The sequence below is a fragment of the Hemicordylus capensis genome, chromosome 1, assembly GCF_027244095.1.
Source record: "Hemicordylus capensis ecotype Gifberg chromosome 1, rHemCap1.1.pri, whole genome shotgun sequence".
Lineage (NCBI taxonomy): Eukaryota > Metazoa > Chordata > Lepidosauria > Squamata > Cordylidae > Hemicordylus > Hemicordylus capensis.
In genome coordinates, this window is record NC_069657.1 from 253,538,683 (window position 1) to 253,566,463 (window position 27,781).

At 42.9% G+C, this 27,781-nt stretch overlaps 1 long non-coding RNA gene across 1 annotated transcript in view; it reads left to right on the forward strand.

Moving 5' to 3' along the window:
• The first annotated feature begins 3,313 nt into the window (after positions 1-3,313).
• LOC128340836 (uncharacterized) overlaps positions 3,314-27,781 on the forward strand; it is a 30,483-nt gene continuing 6,015 nt past the window's right edge. Inside the window, exons 1-2 of the long non-coding RNA XR_008314006.1 lie at positions 3,314-3,433; positions 11,439-11,659. This is a non-coding gene — a long non-coding RNA (uncharacterized LOC128340836). The remainder of the gene's footprint in view (positions 3,434-11,438; positions 11,660-27,781) is intronic.

The window sequence follows — 27,781 nt, forward strand, 5'->3', positions numbered from 1 at the left end:
ACAGCATTCCGTGGTCGCCAGGAATCGACACTGACTCTACAGCACACTTTACCTTTACTTTAGAAAGAGGGCCAGTACCTGACCATGCTGACAAACTAATGAAGGACAGGCACTCATGCTTACCTCATACAGAGGGCATCTGAAGAAGAGCAAGTTCCCATGTAAAAAGTTTTTATCATTAGGCAATGTGGAAGGGACTCAGACAAAGCAGGTGTCATCTTCCTACAGTGGAGACACATATCCTGGCATATGTTCATATTAAGTGAAGCTTAGGCAAATTCATGGAGGACAGGTCTATCAATGGCTACTAGTCTGGTGGATATAGGCCATCTCCAGCCTCAGAGGCATGATGCCTCTCAATACCAATTGCAGGGGAGCAACAGCAGGAGAGAGGGCATGCCCTCACCTCTTGCCTGTGGGCTCCCCAGAGGCATCTGGTGGGCCACTGTGGGAAACAGGATGCTAGACTAGATAGGCTTTGGGCCTGATCCACCAGGGCTGTTCTGATATTCTGGCACAAGCTGGCACAGCTTGGGTAAGAGACAACCTGTAGAGAAACACAAAATGTGCCTCAAGGGCTATGGAACATATATCATGTTCAGTGAAGTATTTGCTTAGCTTTCGCATTTGGAATAATTAAGCTGATTTTCAAGGTAACAGATGAAAGGCATTGGAGGCTTCAGAAGGCCAGCAAAGAAAACATGATGGCACACTTGCAAATCCTCCTTGGCTCAGAATCTACAGCTTCACACAAAAAAATACGTTAGTTCATTAAATTCTAATATTGGGGAAGGGGAGAAAAACAGGCAGACACCAATGATTCCAAGCTGCTGCCTACTGAACAGCAGCACTCATTTTACATCTAGTTTACTGCAGAACAGCAAGCAGCAGAAGCAGTCTATCTGAGTACTGTGGCATTTAAAATCTAAGTAACAGTAGTCTTACCAGATTAGAACTTTGACTCACCCCTGTGTTTACTGGTCATTATAGGGACAACTCAGCCCAAGGGCAACTTTCCCTTTATACTTAATTTATATAAACACATATATATTTTCCTAGAAAGTAGGATGGTCCTTTTTGTATTTGATAGAGTCCCCCTCCTGGGGAGGAGAGGGAGAGGAATAAGCAGCTTGGAAGGGACAGTTTGGAATAATTGCCAGTGGAAAGGTTAAGCTTCTCCCTGCCATTTTTTTTTTAAAGTGAGAGAGTCTGCTTTTTATTTTATTTTATTTTATTTTTAAGTTGGGATTCTGTGGGCGGGAGGAGATGCACACAACTGCATGTCATATTTAATTTGGGCCAGAGTCTGCTAACAGAAGGATGTGATGAATCCAGTGGAAGGATACTCAGGACCTGACTGAATCTCCTTCCGCTACAACAGAGGTATTTGGTATGTATTCTGTGCCTCTCTCCAAAGAGTTAAGCTAATCTTTGCGCCAATTGCATTTTCAACTGCAGGCTCTGCTCTGCGTTTACTGCCCTGCTGGCAGTGCAAATGTGCCAGTTGCCTTCTTGAGGCATGCTTCCTGTTGTGGGATCAAATGTTAGGATTTTAAAAGCTAAAGTTTGATGTGGATGAACAACTGCCTATAAAACGCATTAAGCTCTTACCCTGTAATGTATTTAATTTCACACTGACTGATGATATTGCCCCTGAATGGATTACGGCAGGGGGCTGCCATTGTCCCACTAAACCACACAGGCTAAATAATACTTCTGAGTCTAAAGCTGCTCTAGGGGCATTTTGTGTTGGCTAACACATGAAATGAATACTTGGCTTTTCTCTGCAAGTATTTTCAGGGATTGGTTAATACAAAGGAATACATGATGCGTTGGTTTACAGTAAGAACCTTATTTACAAATTTATGAGGATTGGCATTCGCTTTCTCCGTGCAATTTGACTTTTGCAGCAGAGAATCCTGCTCCTGAGCCTACAGACACATTCTATGGCTACCTTTGGCTTCAGCACACCATGTGAGGGTTGCTTGCTCAGCACCTCTCCAGCACTAGGCTGGATTCCTGCAATGGTATTTTGCTGCTTAACTCTAGGAAGAAAGGTAAAACACAAGAAATGTAGGCTAACTTCTGTTGTCCCACAGCCCACAGGGACATATTTTTGGGAGGCACAGAGAGCTACAGAAAGCAGGGGAGAGAGGTAAAAATCACTCCTTCCCGGCTGCACATGTGAGATGTTTTTAGTGCATGTAGTGTTAATCTAGATGTCAGCCAAGACCTCTCAAGAAGTGACATTTTGCATTCATGGACTAGAGTTTAAGACTGACTGTATGAATGTCATCACATGGAAATATTATGTGAGGGTTTAAAAATGTCCCAGGATGAATCCATGCAAAGGATCCTCTATTTCTCTTGGGTCCTATAATTTCATTTCGAGAAAGGTTATGCAGTGACCAATCCCCATTTTAAAAATATTGGCTTGGCTAACTTCCTGACAAAGCACTTGCATAATGAGCAAAGTTGCGCTCACCAAAGAAGATTGCATAGTGGTGCTAAAGCCTAGGGGTCTGCAGAGTTGCACTCATGTGCTATAGTGCTCTTGTGCAAAGCGACTGTGCAACTGTTGCACAAGTGCAAGCATTCTTGTGAGGGCACGATGCTAGACTGGCCGCAGGCTTAACACAAGTAGCTAGCTAGCGGAACAAATTTTCACTAGTGTAACATCCTTCCACACGTGTTTCGTTAGTCATAATGTCAATTGTTATTTCCAAAGTTACTATCCTTCTCACAAGTACTCACATGATCTCTTTTAAAAGACAATCTGTGAGCACAAAATGTTACATCAAAAACAGCCATCACATTATTGTGATTCTAAGCACATTGCTTGGCAGCAAAACCCATTAATATCAAAGAGGTTGACTTTCAAGTCAATGTGTTTAGACTTTAGGTAAAAGTAATTCAGATCATTATTTATAACTGTAACTGTATTTAAAGAGGCCCCCCAATTGAGTTCTGCCCATTTGGGAATGCCAACAGTCAGTTGCCTTCATCTGAGGGTTGCATTCTCCTTATCTCTGCTCCTCACATGGGCGGAATTACGATTAGGCAAGGGGAGACAGTTGTCTGGGAGCCACATTGCCTCGAGGAGCCCCCCAGAGACTCCCCACATGCTTGCCTGCCCAGCCCCAAGGCCCCTCAGCCACCCGCCCTGTTCACCCTCTCTCCTGCTTTTCCTCCTAGTTGGCAATCTAAGCAGGGGACAAGGGGCTAGAGCTCCTTCTCTCCCTGCCTCTCAGCTGATCAGCAGGTGGGCGGGGCTTCCAGAGAGGCCTCCGTGTAGGCCTCGCTGAAGCCTGAACTCGAGTAGGCCGGCAGGCCCCAAGCAAGCAAGCAAGCAAGCAAGGAGGCAGGCAGAGTGGCCACCAGAGTTCTCTGCAGCAGACCCTCTGCCCAGGCCAGCCCGGCCAGCCTTTGCCAGGTAGAATGTGAATTCCTTTTTGTGGTTACCCCCCTCCCCACCGCTGCCGATATATAGAGATCTGCTTGCCATGGGGCTTTGGTATTGGGGGGAGGGGGGACTGAGAAGTCTCTGAATATTTAATTTTAAACAGATTGAAAAATTTGCTGGCTTTAAAAACAAAAACTATCAAAATAGGCCTATAAGTGGCTTGTTTTATGGTAGAAAATTACAAAAATGTCTGGAACAAACAATATTATCTTTATTCATTCATTCATTCATTCATAAATGCACTTATGTTCAAGTTGTTATGCAACCCAGAAAGTCTGAGTGAGGTGACGCATGTGTTGTGCTTTTATTTTATTTTATTTTTCTTGTGTGTGAACTGCTCCCCAATAACTTCAGGGACTTCAGGGTAAATCTGGCCAACATGTGAATGCAGCACCTCCATTCCAGAGATGTGTGTTAAAGGGCTTTAAAAGCCCTGTGTGAAAAACCTCCTGGAATCAAACTTCACTGAATTTGTTCAGAAATCTGAGAAAACAGACATAGGCTCACACTGCATGGTTGAAAGTCTCCTTTGCTTATCTACAGCGAGGGGCCCATTTTAATAATTAGTGTTTCTAATGTGTCCTAGGCTTTAAAAGTAGCACAAATATATAATATTCAATGTATATCACTATATATTGTGAAGTGTGCGTGTGTGTATTCAGTGAAATGTATTTCCAGGCAGCATACTTATTTTGAAATATCAGACTTAGGTCCTTGGGAGCCTGGGGTGTGTAAAGGCCCTGGACTTGGGGGGAGGGGGCATTTTAAAATCTCGTCTCTGGGCCCACTCCAACCTTGCTATGGCCCTGGCTCCTCACAGACATACTTTGGTTGCTTTTTCTCCCAGTAGCCACTATGGAGAGCTGATATTCTGGTACAAGCCCACCATGACATTACTTAGAAGACCCTGGACTACCACTTGATGGATTAGTATTGCTTCAATTTTGCATCTCCTTCTCTACGTTTTTCCTTGGAGACTAAAGTTGAACTTCCCTTCTAGATTCTGCAAGTGACACAGTGACTTGTGGGAGTGATTTTTCAAGCAGTAAGCAATCAACAGACTGAGATCACACTTTTAGTTCTAAAACCATGTTTTGCATGCTGCCAGTCTCAACCATGATGCAAAGATGAGTGAACTAGGTCTTGAACAGCACTACAGATGCTTTGACCTTGTTTTAGCCCTTTGGAAGAGCTAACAAAGTAAAGTAAAGTTGTGCCATCAAGTCGATTTCAACTCCTGGCGCCCACAGAGCCCTGTGGTTTTCTTTTGGTAGAATACAGGAGGGGTTTACCATTGCCTCCTCCCACTTAGTATGAGATGATGCCTTTCAGCACCTTCCTTTATCACTGCTGCCAGATATAGGTGTTTCGGGGATTTGAACAGCAACCTCTGGCTTGCTAGTCAAGTATTTTCCCACTGCGCCATTAGGTGGCTATAGCATATCAGACTGACTAAGAATTTGAGCTGTGGATCTTCTCACCTTGGCCATGAGTTTCATAGACAGATCACCTTTGACAGGCCACTATCAACTTCATTGAACCTGTGCTCCATTTATGGAATTCTTTCCCCAAGGAAGCTCGCACGAGGTAGTATAGAGCAAAATGCTCTCACTACCCTCCCCCCCATCACTGCCTCTACCCTACAGCTGGTCAGCTGCCACATAGAGCTGTTTTGAGTTGTCCTCTTTTTGGTGCACTGGATCTGAAGAGGGATCAAAAGAGAAAGTGAGATGTGAAGTGGAGGAGAGGGGAGGTAGTGGACTAGAAAGTTTCTCCACATTACTCCTCTCCTCTGCACTTCCTCTTTTGCTCTGTTCTCTTCTCTTTTTCAAATCCAGTACCCAAAGGGGGAGGAGGGGAGTCTCTTCACACTATCACTGAGCAGGGACAGGTGGGTTAAGGTGCAGGTGTGGGAGAGCAATAGCCACGCTGATAATCTGCCATTCAAAGTGTCAATATCAGTTTGTCACATTATGAAGCTGGCCCTGTACTTTGCTATCTTTTTTGGTAGCTGGCAAAGGCCTTTTTATTTTTCCAGGGTTGTTGTTGTTTTTGTTTTTTTTACTATTAACACTGTGATTTGACTGTTCCCAGTGTTATCTGCTATTTTAACTTTTTAAGAGCTGTTTTCTTATTTGGGTTTTATTACTGTCTTTTTCTTAGTATTGTGAACTAGCCTGAGAATATTTATACTGAAGGTGGCATAGAAATTGAAGGAAGAGGAGATGAATAAGAGTCCTCTATTAGCAATATGGAGAAAATACTGGCCTACTTTACAGGGCTGTTGTAAGAGCTACTGAAATAAAGTACCTGGAGATTTTGAAACACTCAAAATAAAGTGCATTCATTCATGGTGGTGGTAGTGAAGGAGATTTCATTAAATCTAGAATTTTCCCCTTAGTCATTTTAAGCCTATGTTCTGGTTCTACTAGCAAGTGTTCTGAAAGTAGAAGGCTGAATTTCAGGTGGCGGTGCAGGGCAACCACAATCATTTAGAGGCTCTTACAGCACCCTTTTGTCTTAAAGACCATGTCTCAGTGAGAATTTCAAAACTCTTTTCTTTCTCTCTCTTTAAAAAAAAAAATTGCTATGGAAAAGAAAAGATTAAGGAAGTTGCAAAGCTTTGCTGGTCTCTTCCCCCACCCCCCACCCCTTCAGTCTCAGAGGCCAAAAAGAATGCTGGAACTCATCAGAGGCCTGGTTGGAATAGAGAGTGTTAATTCTTCCATATCTAAGCCTCTTTGTCGAAATTCCCTTTGTCTCTTGCCCCAAGTCATTAAACACTAATCCCATCACTCTTCCTAATCCGCTGCAGTGGAGCCAGAGTTCAGTTTCCGAAACTGTCTTTGTTGCTTCCCTAATAGACAGCTTGCTCTGGATTTCAGTTGGTTCAGTCACATTAGAGCTTCCCTTTGCAGCTCTTTAATGAAGTGCCATTAATGAATCTTTTCCTCCTTCATGCAGTGTGCATGGGCATCAATTGGTTTAGCGTTAAGGAGGGTTAGGTGCCTAGTCATCTTAGCAGCCTTTTTGCAAAATTATGACTGTCAAAGGTAAAACCTAGGAAACAGGCCCATTGAAGAACATCACCACCGAAGTACTTATTTAATTACTGGGGATTTACAAAAGAAAATCTGTCCTTTGTGACTGACAAAAGACAATAAATTTAAGAAGAGATGGGGAAGGTTTTTCCTACAAATCCTAGAAGAGGAAACATAGCTGAGTGAAGCCATCTGACCATGTTGTAAACTCTTTCCAACTTGTTGCATAAGTGTTACCTTTCCAAATATTAGGAGGCACTCCACTTGTTGAAATAGCTTTTTAGTGTCACCACGTAAGATTGACAAAAGAGTTAGTTTAATACATTCTTCACTGATAAGAAGTCAACCCACAATCAAGGACATGAAACAAGAGGCTGTTCATAATGTAAAAGCACTTTCTGCCTATCAGTACATGGTAAGATATTCTCTTTCAGCCTATGTAAATTGGGCTTTGCTTACCATTAATTGCCTACTGACAACACTGATATTAAGTACTTTTACTATTTTTTCCTTCATTTATGGCCTACATTTTTAAAAGGCAGCTATATTTCACGTATGTTACTATGACAACAGGATAAAAACGTTTTTGAGAAACATGTTGCCCAGATCTTTTAAATGAATGATTATCAGAGAGAGATTTTTAAGGGGGGCTTTCCATCTCATAGGCATACTTTCGCATTGTTAGAACTTTGTGTTCTAATTTGCTTCTCTTGAAAACATTTGTTTCACTTGTCTTAATTAATTTTCCTGTGGTACAGCTTCATGTGATTTATAGCATGCTACTCTCAGCCCATCAGAACGTGATACGTTTGGATCAGTCATTCAGCCATTTTGGGTGAATGGAGCTTGATAAGTATTTCATTTGTTTAGCCCACTGTTTTATAGCTGCTTCCCTCATAAACACAAAGTAATCTTATGTAGATGAAGGATTTAAATAATGATCTGAGCCGATCAAATCAGAAACAAGATCTGCCCTACATGCAACAGGGTGAAGCATGTTGCCTCAAGGAGCGAATTTCAAGGAATGGCGCAATTGGAGCATATACACACACCCTCCCACTGCTTACTCACCTCTGCCGCAGCCAGCAGCTCCACAGAGCCCTACTTTAGTCAACCAAACCCTATAGGTAGGAATCCCGCCTCCTATAGGTAGGAATCCCGCCTCGTCTCCTCCAATTCCTCTCCCTCCTCCAATTCCTCTCATTTTAACTGACCATGGAAGGAGGAGGAGAAATTGCAGTAAAGAGCAGAAGCAGTGGAGCAGGAACAGCAACAATGGGCATGGTAAAGGGGCAGGGGTGTGTGGGGAGGGGGGAGGCATTTAGCACCCTGCTTCAGATGCCAAAATGGCTTGGACCACTGCTGATCAGAAATGTTGGCATGCCTAGATTTAATTAAATTACATATAGGCATAAAAAGCCTGAATGAGCTTTGACATTAATGGGGATATTTTCAGTTTAATCTCTAATTAGGTTCTCTTCAGCTTGTCAAAAACAGCAAAGCAATTCTGATCAAAACGCTTGTTTATAAAGTACCCCAGGCCCAGTTCTTACCGAAGTGATCAGCCTGTAATTGGCCTGTACCACCTCAGATGGCAAGTGGCAGCTCAGATGACAGAATGCTATACAAAAGATATTTACCACCACCCCAAAATAGAACAAATAAAAATCCCATACCTCTTCATGCAAGAAACAAGATGTCAGGGCGTGGGGGGAAGACTGTGCTCTAACAGGCAGGTTTTCTATGTGTAAGAATATCTGGTGAGGCATTCCATCATGTGAACAATCTGAAGAAGTACAGCCCAGACACAAGCTGAGGAAGAAAAGCCATGAGGCCAAACCAATGTCAAGTGGGAGAACTTTGGTTAGGAGCTCCAACTGGGCCAATTTGGATGATACTTTCCCAGTCCATACGATGAAAAGGATTGAACATAAGAACATAAGAACAGCTGGATCAGGCTCAAGACCCATCTACTCCAGCATCCTGTTTCACACAGTGGCCCACCAGATGCCGCTGGGAGCCACAGGCAGGAGTTGAGGGCATGCCCTCTCTCCTGCTGTTACTCCCCTGCAACTGGTACTCAGAGGCATCCTGCCTTTGAGGCTGGAGGTGGCCCACAGCCCTCCGATTAGTAGCCGTTGATAGACCTCTTCTCCATGAAGTTATCCAAACCCTTCTTAAAGCCATTCAGATTGTTGGCTGTCACCACATCTCATGGCAATTCGACAAGTTGATTATGCATTGTGTGAAAAAGTACTTCCATTTGTTGGTCCTAGATTTCCCAGCAATCAATTTCATGGGATGACCCCTGGTTCTAGTGTTATGTGAGCGGGAGAAGAATTTCTCTATCCACTTTCTCCACACCATGCATGATTTTATAGACCTCTATCATGTCTCCCCGCAGTCGTCTTTTTTCTAAACTAAAAAGCCCCAGGTGTTGTAGTCTTAGCTCATAAGAAAGGTGCTCTAGGCCCCGATCATCTTGGTTGCCCTCTTCTGCACCTTTTCCAGTTCCACAATGTCCTTTTTTAGATGTGGTGACCAGAATTGTACACAGTACTCCAAGTGTGGTCGCACCATAGTTTTGTATAAGGGCATTATAATATTAGCCGTTTTATTTTCAATCCCTTCCTACTGATCCCTAGCATGGAATTGGCCTTTTTCATAGCTGCCGCACATTGAGTCGACACTTTCAACGAGGTGTCCACCACGACTGCAAGATCCCTCTTATGGTCAATCACCAACAGCTCAGATCCCATCAGCATATACTTGAAGTTGGGGTTTTTCCCAACTTCAGTGTGCATCACCTTACACTTGCCCACATTGAACCGCATTTGCCACTTTGTCACCCACTCCCCCAGTTTGGAAAGATCCTTTTGGAGCTCCTCACAATCCGTTTTGGATTTCACTACCCAAAAGAGTTTGGTATCTTTCCAAGAGTTTGGTATCAATCTGTTTGATTGTTTGATACCAAGTTTGATACCAAGAGTTTGGTATCATCTGCAAATTTGGCCACCTCGCTGCTTACCCCTGCTTCTAGATCATTTATGAATAAATTAAAAAGCACCGGTCCCAGTACAGATCCCTGGGGAACCCCACTTCTTACTTCCCTCCATTGTGAAAACTCTCCATTGATACCTACCCTCTGTTTCCTGTCTTTCAGCCAGTTAGCAATCCACACATGTACTTGTCCCCTTATCCCATGACTGCTAAGTTTCCTCAGGAGTCTTTGATGAGGAACTTTGTCAAAAGCTTTTTGGAAGTTCAGGTATACTATGTCAAGTGGATCACCTCGACCCAAACACTTGTTGACACTCTAAAAGAACTCAAAAAGGTTGTTGAGGCAAGATTTACCTTTGCGAAAGCCATGCTGGTTCACTTCCAGCAGGACCTGTTCTTCTGTGTGCTTTACCATTTTATCCTTGAGGATGCTTTCCATCAATTTGCCTGGAACGGACATTAAGCTAACCGGCCTGTAATTTCCCGGATCGCCCCTAGATCCCTTTTTGAAAATTGGTGTTACATTTACTACTCTCCAGTCCTCTGGTACAGAGCCCGATTTCAGGGACAAGTTATGTATTTTAGCAAGGAGGTTGGCAATTTCACATTTGAGTTCTTTGAGGACTCTTGGATGGATGCCATCCGGCCCTGGTGATTTGTTAGTTTGCAGATTGGACACCAAGTGCTTTATTTTGTTTTCAGGTCCATAGCTCCATTGGTGGGGGGGCGGGGGGGCAGGGAGGTGGAATCGGATGTATTTATTTAAAACCTTTTAAAGCTGCTTTTCTACTTAAGAAATATGCAAAGTGGCATACATTAAGAACAATAACAATAAAAATAGTTAAAAGAATCAATGAAAAATAATGTCACAGTCAATTCAAACAGTGGTTAAAATAGCACTAAAATCAACTGTTTCTAAAATGCTTAGGTGAATAAAAACATCAGGTTTGTATTCACCAGGGAGTTATTCACACATGGCTTCATGCTGCGGGGTAAATGTTGAGTGAAGCCACTTCGAATTACACTCGAGGCATCTGAGGGAAGCAGCCCCTCCTCTCTGCTCTCAGGTTTTCTTTTGGAAACAGGTTCACATTGCATGCCTCCATGTTTTCCTTCTAGCCAATGGGGAGAGAGAGAGCAAGAGAGAGCTCCTTAGATAGGAACACAATGATTCTACGTCAGTGCCTCCCCCTATTTGCTCTGGTGTTTACAGCAAAATTATCTTAAAACCAGCAATTTAAAAACCCGGAAATACATCGAGATAAGCTAGAATTTTGAAGACAATGCCCAATTTGTGTGTGGATTGTAGAGGGCTTCTAAGGATCCTGAATGGACTTCACAGTAAGTTTGGCTGGTGTGTGAACGTACACACACTCTTCCAAGTAACAGCCCTGTCTGTAAATGCTCCTGGTGTTTAAAGGACAACAGCATAAGCTTCAGGTAGATCTCCTTGGGGAGAGGATTCCACAAGTGGGTCAGCACAATGCGGAAGGCCCACTCCCTGGTCATCACCCACATACCTCCAAAGGTGGAGACACCTGGAGAAACAAGCTCAGTTCACAGGAAATAACATGGAGGTATATACCTGTTCCCCCATGGAACCCCCATAGTGCTGTCAGCAGGGGAGTTAATCCATAGTGCTGGGGAGTGGGAATAAGTGCCATTTTCCACTTAAAATTGCCCCACAGCTGCAGTTTCCCCTCACGAGGCACACATACTGGTACAATATAGGTGCTTCTATGTTTTCCCCTGTTGATACTATAGCAACTTCCAGGCAATTTTATTTGGGAAAATGGTGCAGTGGGTCAGTGCCACCTCCAACATTTAAAAAAAGAAAGCAGGAAGTTGTAATCATGGACCTCCTACCTCAGATCATGGAGGCAACAGAAAGGTCCACAGCCCAATCCTTTGCTACAAGGTTATTCTTTCCACAGGTTAATTTACACAATCCAATCCTCAGTATGCCACAAGTGGAGAAGAGGTAGAAGATGACTGCTGAACCCTGGTTCTTCAAGAGAGATCTCAGAAAGGCAAGCTAAGCCACTTACCACAATGGAAGGCAAAACTTCTTTCTCAGTATTGCAAATGGTACAGAAGTACAAAGGAGGTTTCTTGTTTTGATTTTGTTCTGCTAAGTGAAGCAGCTGTCAGCAGGGTGAGTAAACCACTTTTTACACCCTTAATGTGTTTACACAGAAGTAAGCTGTACTGATTGAGATGATGACTAAGGCCTCAACACTTCCTAGCCGCTCTCACGCAAACAGGGATGCAGACAGAGGGCAAGCTTGAGGAGCAACTCCTCACTTACATTTTTGGAGCGGAGAGGAAAGTCAGCTTGGAGAGGCTAGAAATAAATTTTAGGGATTGAAGATGTGGTTTATTAGCTTGGTGGAGGGGGGAGTTCAGTAAAATGAGGTGGGTACTCCTCAGCTGTTCAGGGTGGATCTGTATCACTTCATGCAAACACCACAGGACTATAAGGAGCCACTGGGCTGTGCACACATGGAGGCACCATTTGTGTGACCAATCACAACAGCATTTTTTAAGCTACTGAGATTTCACAACTTGCAATGACTGTCTATGCAGCTCTCACATTGGTGAAATGATGGTTCTCACAAATGGTGCCACTATGTGAGCATAGTCCCATGCACTTCAAAGATACTTGAGTAATGGTCACCATGAAGTAAGAATCAACCTTTGCCATACAGAAAGGTATCCATCAGCTTATGATTATATACGGAATAGATGGGATCCAGTAACCGTATTCAGATGGCCTTCAAAAACCCTTCCACAATTTATTTATTTATTTATTACATTTTTATACTGTCCTAGCCAAAGGCTTTGGGCGATGCGCAACAATAAAACAAAAACTAACAAAACAATCATTTAAAACAATTGACTTAAAACAATATAAAAACAATTTTAAAGCACTTTAAAACAATTTTAAAGCACTTTAAAACAATTTTAAAGCACTTTAAAACAATTTTAAAGCACTTTAAAACATTCAAGAACAATTTTAAAACCTTGGAAGTCCAGACTGGAAAAGTAGGTTTTAAGGGCTTTCTTGAAGATCAAAGAGGATCCCACGAATTTCTGCCAGGAGTGCATTCCACAGTCCAGGAGCAGCTGAAGAGAAGGCCTGGTTTTGAGTCACCACCAGACATACTGGTGGTAACTGGAGAGGGACTTCTCCAGATGACCTCAATATGCGTTAGGGATCATACAGAAGAAGGCACTCTCTAAGGTAACTTGGACCTAAGCAGGGCTTTAAAAGTAATAACCAGCAAATACATCAAACATGAAATCATCATTTTCACAATTATGTAGTAAAAACTGGTGTCCTTTCTATATGTACCCTCTGATGGCCAATGACTTCCATATTCTGCATTTATTTTTATTTAATTTTACAATAAACCTTTATATTCCATCTTCTAATAGAAAGATTTTTAAATGCTTCCAAAGAAAACATTAGAACACTGTTAACATACAGTTAAATCACTAAATTTAAATACAGTTAAATCACTAAATACAGTTAAATCACTAAATGAGTACCCAGAATGTTGGGGGACAATATGCTAAATCATTGTAAACCGCTTAGAGAGCTTCCAGCTATAGAGCGGTATATAAATGTAAGTGCTATTGCTATTGCTATTGCTAAATCAAATCACTTAACTCAATTAAATCAATGGCCCATCAATCAGCACAGGTCAATCGGAAATGCCCATGTAATACTGTGCAATGTGTAAAATACAAAACATGGAATAAAATAGCATAACAATAATACATAACTTTTGTATAGGACTTTGAGTATGCAAAACACTTTACATGTTTTTTTATCTTCTGACAACCCTGAAGGATGAGTCTCTCCATATTGCAGCTGAGGAGCTGAGGCAGAGAGGGAGTTGCCTTTGGCCAACTAGTGAGTTCATGGCAGAGGCGAGATTCAGATCAGGAAAGTCCTGATTAACAGCTCCATCGCTTAGCCAATACACTACACCAGTTCTTCTCATAACAATCTGCTCTCAAAAGCAGCACCAATATACAGTTTGTACAATTTCATTTCTTCCTTTCGTTAATGTTTTGCCAAAGAAAAGTTATTACACATGGTAAATGAACTTCCAGTTTAATTTTCATGCAGCATTCCATTTGGGTTTTGTTTCCTCTCATTTTGACCAGACTATATCACTTGCCTGAGTGAAAATCTTTCAACCTTCCAATGAAAACAAAAAGCAGCTCCATTTACAAAGTGAATAAATCAGAACAAAGTGACTCATCTCCAAATGGAAGCCACAGCATTTCTTTGTAAACAGAGAAAGGACCATGCAATTTGGCACCAAGGGCTCCTTGCACATTCCAATGCATATCTCCTGTTGGCAATAGAAGTTACACTCGCACATTGTTAAAAAATTTGTCGGCATGCTCTAATGCTTCAGCCGCTTTTGCAACTGACTTGCCATCTCTCTTCCTTTAGGGAACTGAGAAGCTTTCAAATGCAATGAGGATAAAAATGCTCTTGCAAATCACTTAAAATTGAAAGCAACACCAAACCTGCCTCCCTCCCCATTTCCTTCCCTGCCCCCACAAGCACTCTTGAAATACATGTATAGGGTGTATTGAGGCTGGTTCACACATACAAGTAGTTTTCTCAAGTAGTTTTCTCCATGCACTCTGAGTACATTTCCACATGGAAACCTTTTTGGTGAACCACCACCATTTGACACGAGATAGCTACAGCCATTTCCATGATTGTAGTAGCTTGGGGAAAAGACAGCTGCAATCAATAAACAATGTCTGTACCCAATCATGTGGGATTAAGGTTGCTAACCCTCCAGGATTGCCCTAGAACAGGGTTTCTTAACCTTGGGCCCACAAATGTTGTTGGACTACAACTCCCATCATCCTTAGCCACAAAGGCCATACATGTCTGGCCATGTGAAAATGTAGAAATCTGAATCGCACTATACTAAATATACACCTTTTCCTATACAGAGATGATTCTGTCTAGGAAAAATGAAACTTATGAAGCAACTCTCAGCATCAAGGCTGGCCTTATAATTAGGAAAAGTGAGAAAGCCACCTTTTTAGGGAGTTACATTAAAGGGCAGCAAGTTGTCAGTTACTTTATTTATTATTATATTTTTATTGCATTAGTATTTTTCACCTCAAGCAGCAAAACATCTGAGCCAGCCATGCTTAGTGTAGTTTTGCCCTGAATACCAGATTGCCCTCTGAGTGGCAGTGGCAACATTACCAAAGATCGCTAGTCTTCTAAACAGATTTCCACAGAGCTGGTGAATCAGGTTTCCACAGAGCTGGTGCCGTGGTGAATCAGATCACTACACCTCAGCAGCAAATAGAGTACTGCATACAATTCTGGTCACCACATCTTAAAAAGGACATTGTTAAACTGGAGAAGGTACAGAAGAGGGCAACCAAGATGATCAGGGGCCTAGAGCACCTTTCTTATGAGGCAAGACTACAACACCTGGGGCTTTTAGTTTAGAAAAAAAGACAACTGAGGGGAGACATAATAGAGGTCTACAAAATCATGCACGCATGGTGTGGAGAGAATGGATAGAGAAAAGTTTTTCTCCACCTATCATAACACTAGAATCAGGAGTCATCTGATGAAATTGTTTGCCAAGAAATTCAGGACTGACAAAAGGAAGTACCACAAGGCATAATCAACTCATAGAATTCTCTGCCACAGGATGTGGTGACTGCCAGCAGCATGGATAGCTTTAAGATGGGTTTAGACAAATTCATTGAGGGCAGGTCTATCAGTGGCTACTAGTCTGAGGGCAATAGGCCACCTCCAACCTCAGAGACAAGATGCTTCTACCATTCAGAAATGAGTGTTGAGTACCATTATGCACAGCTCAGAAGAGTACAGTAAAAATCCTACTCATTTATGTGACTCTTACCTGTTGGCTCCTTATATGCTACCTGCCCTTACCATAGTTATCCATGCTTTGGTCATGTCTAGGCTACATTAGTGTAATACATTATATCTGGAGCTAGGTTTGGAAAACATCCAGAAATTTCAGCTGATTCAAAATATGGCTGAGAGATTGCCACAGCAAACGTATTACACTGGTACTGAAGAACCACACTGGTTTTCAGTGTGTTTTTGTGCTTAATTCAAAAGACATATGAAATCCTAAATAGCCTGGGACAAGGATATCCGAAAGAACACATCTTCCTGTAAGAACCTGTCTGCACGTTCACTGAGTTAGTCATTAGAAATGTGGGCCTTCAAATCTTGCCTAGGTGGCTGCTGAAAACAGGGGCCTCCATCCTCGGTAACTTATTCTCATATGCAGGGAAACTGGGCTAAGGAAGCCCAGCCCAAGCTTGCCTGTGCATGAGAACCACTGGGAGCTGAGGGGCTCCCAATGGTGGCATGGCGGCAAACCCGCCTCCGGAGCCCGCCTTCCAAACAAGGTTAAGGGAGCAAGTGCTCATCTGCCAGCCCTGGCTGCTTGGACTCCTGGCTGGCATCAGGGAGTCCCCATAATGCAACATGCACTTACGTAGTACATTATGGGAGTCCTGGCTCTCGACTCTCCAAGGTGCCCGAGCAGGCGGCTGCATGTCTGGGCACACGATCTCTGCGCCCAGGCCAAGAATAAGGATTGCCTGCAGGGAGGGAAGCTTTAGGCTTCCTCCCCACTTGCCCTCAAGTCCTTTCTCACTGTTCGTGAGAAAGGGCTCGCTATGTGCCTGCCTGCATTCAGGAAGGAGTGTCCCCCTCCTACAGAGAACTTCCTGAGCTTCACAGCTCTTATCTCATAAGGAGGGTAGCCATTTTCATGAATCTCTCCTTCCCCCAGGAGTGTCCTGTGCCACCAGAAGATATGTCTCTGAAGGTGTGCAACTTATTGCTGCTGATATTATTGCTGCTTATGGTTGGTTTTCTTGTGATGTTGTTTTTGTGACTTCATCTTTTTTTTTTTTTTTTAATGTGAACCATCTTGGACAAGTCACTGAAAATACTTGATACAAACGTATCAAACAAACATTGAAATGCTATCCGGCTGCTTTGACACTTCCTTCCATCCCTCTGATGGGTTGTACTTGGTACCCTACCATTTGCTAAATTGTCAGTAAAATCTACATCACTTCTAAGGGGCTATGCCCTGTGAAATGTAGAGAGACATTTGCCTCTAGAAGGAAGCTGTTCCACAGCCCTTTGTTTAATTACTGAGTCAATATTGTAAGGCATGTGAGAAACATCTGGTTCCTTCCCACATGAAGGATCAGTTCCTTGTGCATTGTCTCTCTCTAATGAAATTTTGCACCCTTTTACTTACATGGGTTGTTTAGTTCTACCAGCAAACACCAAAGCAACTTTGCAAAATCTTCCTTCCCTCTTCTTTTCCTTTTTTCCTCTCATGATACAAAAGAAGAGAGAAGGCCCCCGTGTCTTACATAGTAGGACTACTTGCTGGTGCTCTGTGGTTATCTGTAGGATACTGGTTAGCACCAGTATCCTTTGGTGTAGCAGCAGATGATACTAAACTAAACACTGTAGCAGCAGATGAAACTAAACAATCACAGCAATGATAGCTCCAGAAGCGTCAGAAGGTGACCTGTTCCCCTTTATCTCCTGAAATCCTGCCAAGGTGAGTGGGAAAATAGGGACCTGTTGGCAGGTATTCAGTCATTCTCCTCAAGCTACCACACCTGTAGGCCTTCAATATGGAGCCATGCTGTTGTTGCATCTTAAACTAAGACCCATTGTTTCCCAGTTATTTTAAAACAGAGAAATCCCTACTACCCATGAGGCAAGGTGAGGCAGTCACTTCAAGATTTTGGGGTGCACAGTAGGAGCCCAATTCATATGACAAATTCATATTTTGCCTACACAGGAAAATCTACTAGGAAATGCCCTTGACCAAGCTTCATCGAAATAGGTCTGTTCATTTCAATAAGATGTGAAAAGGACTTTCTAGTGGTCAATACCTATGTTAGTGAAAGGGTGCCATTTGGATTTTGCACCAAAATATTTTGGGCCATCCCTGATTGAGAATCTGTAAATTCCTTCAGAGAGCCGAACATGAGCTAAAAATTCATAAGGTACAGAAAAATGCATTAACTTTTTCATATCTGCATTCAGGGACAGGCTTACAAAAGAGACAATGTTATTAGTGCCATACATTCAAGAGCAAGAGTAGAGTCTTTCTACATCAAAATCTCCCTGTATGTAGAAACCTAGCCCTTCTGGGAGAAGTCTCCCATGAAAGCTCTTTACTATGTGTCCATCTGAATTATTTGCATTGGTTCAATACTGAAGAAAAGACAGAAACATATCATCTGGCATCCTAGCTACTGAAACGTCTTTTTATCGAGGCTCCAGAAGATTAACCCAACATTGGAACGATTGCCATTGGTAACTGAGGACAACATCCAGTCATGATTAAGTCTTCTTGGCATTAAAAGTAAAGTTGTGCCCTTGAGTTGGTGTCAACTCCTGGTGACCACAAAGCCATGTGGCTTTCTTTGGTAGAATGCAGGAGGGCTTTACTATTGACTCCTCCTGCAGAGTGTGAGATGATGCCTTTCAGCACCTCCCTATATCGCTGCTGCCCAATATAGGTGTTTCCCATTGTCTGGGAAACATACCTGCGGGGATTCAAAGTGGCAACCTCTTGCTGGTTAGGCAAGTCATTTCCCCACTGTGCCATTAGGTGGCTTCTTATTGGCATTAATGAGAGTTAAATTAGTCATGACTAGCTTGTATCAGTGGCTGATGATCCACACAGAGTGGAACATGGATGGTTCTCAATTGCCCACGCCACTGCAGACATCTCAAACAATGCTGCACTGCTGAAAAATTGCACAATTGTGCTTGTGTAGTGCTGTGGCCATAGGAAATCCCATTCAAGCCTAGTTGTGCAGTTTTATGTATTTGTGAAAGAATTATGAATTGGGTTAAATACACACAATTTTGTGCAATAGCACAAAATAGCACTATTGTGAAATAGCACATTACAACAGTAACAAATATATACTGCTTTTCAACAAAAGTTCCGGAAGGAAGGAAGGAAGGAAGGAAGGAAGGAAGGAAGGAAGGAAGGAAGGAAGGAAGGATCCCTGTCTCCAAAGGGCTTACCATCTAAAAAGAGACATAAGATATACACCAGCAACAGTCACTGGAGGTACTGTGCTGGGGGTGGATAGGGCCAATTACTCTTCCTCTGCTAAATAAAGAGAATCACCACATTAAAAAGGTGCCTCTTTGCCCAGTTAGCAGAATTGGCACTGTTATAGGCAAACAGCAGCACGAACAGTACAGAACAGGCCATGGTATGCAGTACTAGAGCATATCAGACACTGATTTCAGTGGTAATTAGTCGTGACTAGCTAATCTGGATTGTCTAGTTGTCCAGAGTTCTTAATGGAATATAAGAATTCAGACCTTCAGTTCCATTTAGTGTCCAGGGCTGCACAACTTGGGCCCTCCATCTGTTTTTGTACTCCCTCCCATAATCCCCAGCCACACTAGCCAATAGTGCTGCTACAGCCAATAGCACTAATAGTAGCCAGGAGTGCTTTTTATCAGCTTCTGCTGATATGTCAGCTACGTCCATTTCTGAAGGTAAACGACCTTGAAACAGTGGTGCATGTGCTGGTAATCTCTAGGCTTGACTACTGTAATGCGTTCTATATGGGGCTGCCTTTGTACATAGTCGGGAAACTACCATTGGTACAGAATGCAGCAGCTAGCCTGGTCTCTGGGACAACACGAAGGGACCATATTAGGGATGTGCAAACCAGCTCAACATCGAAATGGCCTGTTCAAGCGCTTGACCTCGAGCTGAACCGTGCCCAGTCTGGCTTGGTTTGGCTCAAAGTTGAGCCAAACCCCACAGGCTAGTTCGGGCCCAATTCAGGGTCCTATTGATGTTATTGGGTGGTGGGAGTTGGACTAACTGCCACTGCAGGGATCTGCAGTCTTGCGGGGGGCAGGGTGTGCTGCTGCAGCTGTGGGGGATCTCTAGTGATTCCCCCTCACCCCACTGGCCTCCCTCCCCCCCCCGTCTTCCCTTTTCGGGCCCCCTTCGGGCCTCTCTGAACACGTGGCCATTTTGGAGACCGCCATGCATGTGCACATCGTGACCCCAAGCATACAAATGGCTCATGCACATGTGCAGCAGCCTCCAAAATGGCCACCATGTTCACAGAGGCCCCAAACGGGCCAGCGGGAGGCTGGCGGAGGTGGGGGAGCCGCTTGAGACTCCCCGCAGCTGTAGCAGTACTCTCGGAACCCCGCAGCAGTGGTACACCCGCTTTTAAAAAATAAATAACATCAATAGCACCCCCGAACCAGAACCAGGCCCCTCATTCAGTGTGACAAAACTGAACATGCCCTGTCTAGTTCAAGTCCAGTCTGGACTTGAACCGAACCGGGCAGCCCAGTTTTGTGCACACCCCTACATTAATTTAGAGGCTGACTTAATGAGGAAAAATTACTCAAAGGAATCCCACTGAAATTGCCAGCATGGTGTAGTGGCTAGAGTGCTGGACTAGGACCGAGGAGTCCCGAGTTCAAATCCCCATTCAGCCATGAAACTAGCTGGGTGACTCTGGGCCAGTCACTTCTCTCTCAGCCTAACCTACTTCACAGGGTTGTTGTGAAAGAGGAACTCAAGTATGTAGTACACCGCTCTGGGCTCCTTGGAGGAAGAGCGGGATATAAAATGTAAAGAAAGAAAGAGAAAAAGAAAAAGAAAGAAAGAAAGAGAAAGCAATTAAAAGGATGCAATGTCTAGTATGTCCTTTTAATTTCAATGCTACTTTTTTGAGTAATTTTCCTCAACATGTCAACCACCCTCTTTATTAGAGTTTAGTCTGTAGATGTAAATAATAGCTTTGAGTTTCTCTCTAGGCTACCAGATTATCTCTGATAAAAGCTACCTATCATCCTTCCTTTCCCTGAACTGTCTTTACTTTTGCTTGCATGATCTGGTATCCCCAATTGTTTATTTTATTTATTTGGCATATTTCTATACTGCCCTATATGCAAATATCTGGGTGGTTCACAATCTTAATAAAATATATCAGGCTCAAGTTTTGGTAATTATCCTTTTTTAAAAAAATTGCTAACCTATTTGCACCTGATTGGAGAGAAAACCGTTTGAGTTCACTGAATCTCTGGCAAAAGAGGGTTGACTGCTTCTTGTTTTCTTCTTGTCTCTTCTTGTTTTCTCTCGTTCTCTTGAATCTCAGCAGCAGCCACACCACTCTTCAGCAGTACTGTTGCTTAAGGTGAATTTCAAAGAATTGTTCACTGAAGTTCAAAACCATTCTGAGCAGGCAAGCCCCAATATCTGCTATCTGTTGTGACAAACATATAGCATTTACAAATTGTAAAATAAATGGCATTTATTCAGAATGTTTGTTTGTAGTGCTGTGACTATGGCAGGCCAAGGTACTGTTGTGCCCGGCATCTACCAGATCCCATTGTGATTCCTAGTAATACATTTCTGTTCCCCGTGGAAGTCAGTGTGACATTGTGCATGCTAATACAAGAGTGAAATATGTCTCCAAATGTCTGCTCATAGCTAGCACACTCACCGGACATATTTCTCTCCAGTCAGAGATTGTCCTCCTTGAAAAATATGAATACATATCATCACTATGAAAACCCAAACACAGCACATCATAAGGGCTGCAGATGTTTGTTACACAAACAAAGCTCAGAACAAAACTTAATGTTTAATGTGAGTTCAAGAGAATAAAATATGGAACATAGTTTTTAATTGCTCCATGCAGAACAGTTCTCTCTCTCTCTCTCTCTCTCTCTCTCATACACACACACACACACACACACACACACACACACACATACCCATCACACTGTTCAAACTCTCAATGCCCATATTTGTAAAATGGGGTGAGTTTGCAAAAGTGATCATAGTATTAACCTTTTTAATGGGTGGATTTTTCCTAACTTCTGTCTTTCTTTGGAAATGAATATTGTTTGCCATTGATTTAGTCACAGAAAAGCAGCTGTTTGGGTTCTGTCTTACTGAAGATCTCTAAAGGCAATGTGAAAATTGCAAACTGCATTGAACTCAAATGCCTGTGATGAATGAAAAGACAGGCATTTGCACCTGTGTGAGAAGAGATCTGTTCAGAACTATCAGTTTTCTCAATGGCAGGTTGGTTTTGTTCTTTGTTTTTGCCTTTTTTTGACACCGGTTCTGTTCTAAGATTCATTTCTTAAGATGTTAATGCAGACAAGTTCCTGTTTGTTGTGGGAAAATATTATAGAACTTTTTGAGATGTCAGTCTTAAACATTTTTTCACCAATTTAATATCCTGGATTGTTCCCCATATATAGATTCTGACATCTATGAAGAATGATCCTCTTACTTAAAAAAAATAAAATGCCAGAGATAATTGAAGATTTACTGGATATATCCTCTAGCTTTTTAATGTTAAAACATGTAGATAAAAGTATAAAGGATGTCCATCTGGGTAATTTACAATTTAGGAGCAGGATACTACAAACTACAGTTCTACCTTCACAGCATGCACATTAAACACACACATACACACACACTTTTTAATAACTTTTAGGGCATTCCCCTAAATTCCTGGCTAAAAATTTCCCTCCTTTCTGATGTTATGTAGTATACAGTACATTGTTAACATCTGGATACCACTCTGCACCCCAAAGATGGCTGCATTTCAGTGCAGAAATGATTCTGATATGTACATAATTGCAGTTCGTAAGTAATATTCTGAAAAGTTTCAAGGAAGAAATTCAGTTCTATAAAACTAAATATTTTTCTGGGGTTTTTTTAATTATGTAGTGTAGTACAGCATTTTAATTATTTTGTAGTGTTGTACACAGTTAAACAATAGTACCATCAGAAGCAAAGAAAGCTTTAAACAGAGATTTAAGTTTGAGAATGAAAGTCAGCAAATGTTTTACACAGATGGAATATAATCTTGATGCACTATTTCTCAGAACAGTTAGGGCAAGTTTGCCGGGTCTAGACACAAACATTTTTAAATATTTGAAAATGGTGTGATAGAGGCATTGTTGTCTTTTGTAAGTACATATATTTCTTTTGCTCACAATCAGGGATGGCCCTTTCATGAGGCAAGTTGAGGTGGCTGCCTCAGGCAGCAGATTAATGATGTGCCAGTGGGACTGCAAGATGCCCTCCTGCTGCTGCCAACAGAGCTGCTCTTTGGGATCAGGCTGATCCTTCAGGCCTTAAGAACATAAGAACAGCCCTATCTTGTCCAGCATCCTGTTTCACACAGTGGCCCACCAGATGCCGCTGGGGAGCCCACAGGCAAGAGGTGAAGGCATGCTCTCTCTCCTGCTGTTGCTCCCCTACAACTGGTATTGAGAGGCATCATGCCTCTGAGGCTGGAGGTGGCCCACAGCCACCAGACTAGTAGCCATTGATAGACCTGTCCTCCATGAATTTGTCTAAGCCCCTTTTAAAGCCGTCCAAACTGGTGGTCCTCACCACATCCCATGGCAAAGAATTCCATAGATTAATTATGCGCTGTTTGAAGAAGTACTTCCTAATTTTCCCAACCTTCCGTTTCATGGGGTGACCCTTGGTTCTAGTGTTGTGAGAGAAGGAGAAAAGAGAAGCAAAGAGTATCTCTCCTCATACTCCTGCAAAGCTTGCAAGAAGCACGAGGAGAGAAGAGGAGGTTGCTGGCAACCTTCTCTCTTCCCCACCCCCTGTGCCATTTTAAAAGTTTGCAAGGGTCTGTTCTGAAAGGGGGCTGGACCCCACCAAGGGTGTGGGGAATGGCATCATTTGGCATCTTGCTGTAGAAGCCACAGTATCTTGGGCTCCCTCTGCTCATACTCGCCTCCTGTCAGGAAGGTTTTATAGGTTTTTGAAACACCACAAAACTGTTCACTAGAAGTGATAGTGGAATGAAAATGTCTGCTACCATAGGCAATGATAATCCCCTAAGATTATTTATTTTTTATTTATTTAATAAATTTGTATACCACCCACTACTGAAGTCTCTAGGCAGTTTACAGCATAAAACAAACCAAGAATCAAACAAACCAAGAATTTAACAGTTAAAACATAAAACCAGATTAAAATATCCAAAAAACCCACCAACTATCAAAAAAGCTTGGCTGAAGAGATGTGTCTTCAGTTGTTTCCTAAAAGTCAACAGGGATGGAGCAGCTCTAATCTCAGCAGGAAGTGCATTCCACCATCCCGATGGCCTTCAACACTCTGAAGAAAACTATCATTTATTTCTCCAGCTCAGATTTAACAGAGCTAAGGTGCAAATTTCATCACTTTAGCTGATTCAATGCTTCTTCACTTAATTAAACAACAACAAAAAATATTTATATACCACTTATTGACAAAAATGTCCAAAGTGGTTTATATAGAGAAATAATAAATAAATAAGATGGCTCCCTGTCCCCAAAGGACTCACAATCTAAAAAGAAACATCAGATAGACACCAGCAACAGTCACTGGAGGAGGTACTGTGCTGGGGGTGGATAGGGCCAGTTGCTCTCCCCCTGCTAAATAAAGAGAATCACCTTGTTTAAAAAGTTCCTCTTTGCCTAGTTAGCAATTAAATGTTGATTATTGTAAATTCCATCTAGATGAGTTTATACACTCAATTTCCCTTTTTGGCAATGAGGTAATCTGCATTTAAAGATTGAAACCTCCAGTCCCTATCACAGCTCACCAGTGCCACCGGTGCTGGGGGTGGGTGGGCAGAGGACAGGGCAGGCGGGCACAGAATAAGCTACAGCTGCATCTCTCTCTCTTTCTCTCTCTTTTCCTACACCAGTTTTATCTTGAGCTGTGAGTGCTGGTCTTTCACCAAGTTGAGCCAAGTGAGATGGTCATTTGCTGCGTTGGATCATCAGCACAGGACCAGCCCACATGGCTCAAGCTAATGCCAGAGCAGGGCAAGAAGAAAGAAAGAGGCTGCTAGGCTGGGGCAGGAAGAGAGAGATACAGCTGCAGCACATTCTCCGTCCCCCTGCCACAGCCTCCACTCCCCCAGCCCCAGTCCCAATGCTGCCACTGTATCCCAGATATTCCATGTGTGGGAATTTCCAGCCAGGCAGTGAGCAGATCGACAGCCAGGGATTGCCCAGCCATGCACAAAGTCAATAGCAACCATACAGGGAGGCGGGAGAGGGCAACGAAGGTGGGAGCCTCAGTCTACAGGGAGCCTCAGTCTACAGTCTACAGGCATAGGATTGTGGATGAGGATTAGTGTAGCCTTGCATAATACAGGTGAAACTCGAAAAATTAGAATATCGTGCAAAAGTTCATTAATTTCAGTAATGCAAATTAAAAGGTGAAACTGATATATGAGATAGACGCATTACATGCAAAGCGAGGTAAGTCAAGCCTTAATTTGTTATAATTGTGATGATCATGGTGTACAGCTCATGAAAACCCCAAATCCACAATCTCAGAAAATTAGAATATTACATGGAACCAAGAAGACAAGGATTGTAGAATAGAACAATATTGGACCTCTGAAAAGTATAAGCATGCATATGTATCCAGTACTTGGTTTGGGCCCCTTTTGTAGCAATTACTGCCTCAATGCGGTGTGGCATGGATGCTATCAGCCTGTGGCACTGATGAGGTGTTATGGAAGACCAGGATGCTTCAATAGCGGCCTTCAGCTCTTCTGCATTGTTTGGTCTCATGTCTCTCATCCTTCTCTTGGCAATGCCCCATAGATTCTCTATGGGGTTCAGGTCAGGCGAGTTTGCTGGCCAATCAAGCACAGTAATCCTATGGTCATTGAACCAGGTTTTGGTACTTTTGGCAGTGTGGGCAGGTGCCAAGTCCTGCTGGAAAATGAAGTCAGCATCCCCATACAGCTCGTCTGCGGAAGGAAGCATGAAGTGCTCCAAAATCTCCTGACAGACGGCTGCGTTGACCCTGGACTTAATGAAGCACAGTGGACCAACACCAGCAGATGACATGGCTCCCCAAATCAACACAGACTGTGGAAACTTCACACTGGACTTCAAGCATCTTGCATTGTGTGCCTCTCCATTCTTCCTCCAGACTCTGGGTCCTTGGTTTCCAAATGAGATGCAAAAGTTGCTCTCATCAGAAAAGAGGACTTTGGACCCCTGAGCAACAGACCAGTTCTTTTTTTCTTGAGCCCAGGTAAGACGCTTCTGATGTTGTTTGTTGTTCAGGAGCGGCTTGACAAGAGGAATACGACATTTGAAGCCCATGTCCAGGATCCGTCTGTGTGTGATGGCTCTTGATGCACTAACTCCAGCCTCAGTCCACTCCTTGTGAAAGTCCCCAACACTTTTGAATGGCCTTTTCCTGACAATCCTCTCCAGGCTGCAGTCATCCCTGCTGCTTGTGCACCTTTTTCTTCCACACTTTCCCCTTCCACATAACTTTCTATTAATGTGCTTTGATACAGCACTTTGGGAACATCCAACTTCTTTTGCAATTACCTTTTGAGGCTTTCCCTCCTTATGGAGGGTGTCAATGATGGTTTTCTGCACAACTGTCAAGTCAGCAGTCTTTCCCATGATTGTGATTCCTAATGAACCAGACTGAGAGACCATTTAAAGGCTCAGGAACCCTTTGCAGGTGTTATGGATTGATTAGCTGATTGGAGTGGGACACCTGGAGCCTAGACTGTTGAACCTTTTCACAATATTCTAATTTTCTCGGATTGTGGATTTGGGGTTCTCATGAGCTGTACGCCATGATCATCACAATTATGACAAATTAAGGCTTGACTTATCTCGCTTTGCATGTAATGCGTCTATCTCATATATCAGTTTCACCTTTTAATTTGCATTACTGAAATTAATGAACTTTTGCATGATATTCTAATTTTTCGAGTTTCACCTGTATATGCTATTCTGCTGTTCTTCCCATGGAATGTGTTCATTTTCAGGGCAGAGAATGTGTGCTCCACCACATTTGGAAGGTCTGTCTGGCTTTACCCTTCTGAGACCCTAGCCCACTTCTGATGTTAAAAAAAGAGGGCACTGAACACATATTCAACATTCCAAGAGTGCAGCCACAATAGAGTTGCCATGCCCCCCAGGATTTCGGGTTTCACCTGGATTTTAAGCATCACACCCAGATTGCTTAGCCAACCCAGATTCGCCCGGATTTCAGCTTTCATTAAAAAGAGAAAGAAAAAAAAGAAAGCTAAGCTCTAGCCTTTGTAGAACCGGAGTTATAGAGCAAAACGTGCAGTCACTATTCTGCTCAGAAATCATTTTCAAGCCAATTTTACATAATATACAAATTAGGCACCCGGATTTGGAAAGCCAAAATATGGCAACCCTAACCCACAAGCCCCACCCCAGTGCTGCTCAGAAGCCTCATCCCTGTATTGAACACACAGCATTTGTCTGCAGAGACAAATCCTCTAAGCATGATGAAGAGATTGTTTCCATGGTTGGAAGAGTAGGACACCCAACCTTCCAATCACAGAAACCATCTCTTCACATTTACAGAGTTTGTCTCTGCAGACCAGTGTTGTAAGTGAAGACAAGATGGAGGGTGATGCTTCCAATTGTGCCAGCATCAGGGCAGGGCAGCCCTCAGGCTATGTTTTCAGGAGTCAGTCACCTTCAGAGAGAAGGGGGGATCAACAAAATTGCTTCTATACCATAGCACGTGCACAACACATAGTGTTAGCTGCATGCACAATTCATTCGTCTGGAAGTCAGCCAATAAAAATAAGAAGACAGCAGCAGCTCAAGGAAACCATGTTCCAGCAAAAGGGAAGGGGGGAATCAGAGAAGATGAGCCAAAGTCCTGTCAAAAATAAAGCCAACAAACAATCAAAAATCAATAAAGGGAACTAATCAGACCTCCCAGAAGAGTGAGTTTCACAAACTGGGCACCACAACAGAGAAGACCCTTTCCTTCACTTCTGCCAACTGAATCTCCACTTTTCAACAATTCAGTGAAACAACCATGTGGCATGCACATATGTTGGAGGAGGGGGACTGACTGTTTTCAACCTAGTCCTTATACTAGGAATAAATGAATATTTCCAGCTGATAACTGATAAATTAACATTGCCAGTTGAACCGGATTTCTCTTTTCTTTTTATAATATTGGTTTTTCAGGAACAAACAATAACACTTTTTGAGAGGTGTTAATATACATCAGACTTTACTGTACTGCATGTGATGGTGTGAATTTACCTTTATGTGCAGCTACAAAGGTAAGTGAGGAAGGGAGGGGAAAGGGGGGGAAAGGGCACAGACTGGCAGTGGCTAGGGATGTGCATG